The sequence below is a fragment of the Gavialis gangeticus genome, unplaced genomic scaffold (assembly GCF_001723915.1).
Source record: "Gavialis gangeticus isolate Ggan-Ray unplaced genomic scaffold, GavGan_comp1, whole genome shotgun sequence".
Classification (NCBI taxonomy): domain Eukaryota; kingdom Metazoa; phylum Chordata; order Crocodylia; family Gavialidae; genus Gavialis; species Gavialis gangeticus.
The window spans coordinates 121,296,120-121,298,175 of NW_017729032.1; the positions used below are offsets into that span (position 1 = coordinate 121,296,120).

The window sequence follows — 2,056 nt, forward strand, 5'->3', positions numbered from 1 at the left end:
CTGGGGGCTGCCCAGGGCTCCAGCAGCAGCAATCCAGCAGCAGGGAGCCTGGCCAGCAGCCAAAGAGTAGCTCTGGCCAGCCAGGCTCCGGTTTTGGGTGAGACGCACTGCCACCAGATGCACCTCCCCAGTTTTTTCTAGCATGGTTTTTTTTGACACTGGGATCTCCCAATGTCAACACCCCACTCCCTGAGCTGCAAATTAGCAACACAGGGAACACTGGGACATGCAGCATGTGCTGTGCCACAGACAAGTCTGCAGCACCACATACAGCATGTGCACACTCATCTGGATGCGCACAGAAAGGCTGCATTTTCTTTAGTACTAAACTGATCCACACTGCAGCTATTATTTTTGTATCCAAAAAGGACAAACTCTCCTTGGACTCCTCAGTAAGCTCCTTAGTTTTCTGCAGTGTTCCCTCATCCAGCACTGTATCAGTTTCAGATCTCATGAAAAAAGGAAGAAAAACTCTTATATATGCATGAGATGCATACATAACCCTAGCAGCATATTCGTATGAAATACCATCTTTTCTCTTTCTTTATTTTTTTAAAAGATAATTTGTCCCTAGATTTGCATTTGGGGCATAAATATGCATCATTATCCAACACCCACACCAGTAAGCATATTTTAGTAATTCAAATTATGCTCTAAGTTTTTTTTTTCTGTGAATCAAAAGAGAAATCTGCAGCCCTTTTGCCAAAGAGTGAAATCCTACTTTGTCTGTAAGCACACAAGTCATATCTATAGTATATCAATAGTTTAAGGCAATGTAGAAGATTTGTACTTATCACCATTTGGAACAGGATTGTTACACTCTGTGACTGACAGAAGAATTAAAAGATTTCTATTTGCTGTGAAGTGTTAGAAATGTTAATGACCTTGATATGTCTCTTTCTAAATAATCAGGCTATGCTACAAATGTGAATAGTTATGAAAACTGCTTTAGAAGTTACGTAAATAAGGGTTCCAAAATGGTACCAAATTAAATTTAGTATTTAACAAAAGACCAAAAATAAACTGGAGAAAGTATTTTCATTTTAGCAACTCTCTGCTGCCTTTCATACCAACAAATGTCAGCACCCACTGTTTAGTTTTAAGAACATTTAATTCAAGAAAATGCCTCTTGAAAGATCTCTAAAAACTAGTGTGCTCAACAAGTTAGATCCTCAGCTGCAGTGTAATTGGTGCAAATGAACGGACTTCAATTGATATTCATTTGTACCAGGTGAATGTCTCACCCAAAGTAAACTGGAAAGGAAAATAGTAATTCAACAGCAATTTGGAGAACAACAGAACCAACCTAATCCTTTATGCAGAGCTTGTTTCTATGAACTTAGTAGTAAATTCCAAACATACATTTTCTCCAATTCATTGAAAAAATGGGAAAAATAACCATGTTACAATAAGATGGTCTTGTAAATTAAGACTCACACTAAGGTAAAAGAAAAAGAAAAATGGGGTGAAAGCAGAGGCAAAAAGTAATAGCAAATTAATTGAAGAGGAACATATACATGTACACAGAATTTTATTCCCACAGTAGTAAAATTAGGAGGTGCTTTATATTTTATACAAACAGAAACATTGTAAACCAAGAGAAGCCCAAAAATATTGAAATGGGTATCTGTGTTTGTTATATTTTCACATGCATTTTCTTATGCTACTGCTTGTCCTTGCCCAGATCTTTTCCAAGAGTCTATTTGCCTTGGCCTTGCTATTGAAAGACTGACACACATTTTTCTCCCCTTCTACCTTACTTTTTAAATTTGATATAATGTTAATAGGGCTTCATCAGCATGAAAAATCCTGAGGATATATAGCATATATAAAATGGGTGAACTGGAGACTACTCAGCCTTGGATACTTCATCCTCAATATGGAAGACCCTCTCACTCAGATCAGTGCAAGACATTGTTTTTAAAAAAAAGAAATAAAGGAAAGTTGATGATAGCTATAGGTTTGGCATAAATTACTCCTCAGTACGCATTTTGAGTTCATTATGACCAGCAGAGATTTAAAAACTGGAGCACTCAAAAAAAAAAAAAAAAAAAAA

At 36.8% G+C, this 2,056-nt stretch overlaps 1 protein-coding gene across 5 annotated transcripts in view; it reads right to left on the reverse strand.

Moving 5' to 3' along the window:
- The window catches only part of ABCC4 (ATP binding cassette subfamily C member 4), a 351,018-nt gene that overhangs the window by 117,001 nt on the left and 231,961 nt on the right, over nt 1–2,056 (reverse strand). The window lies entirely within an intron of this gene.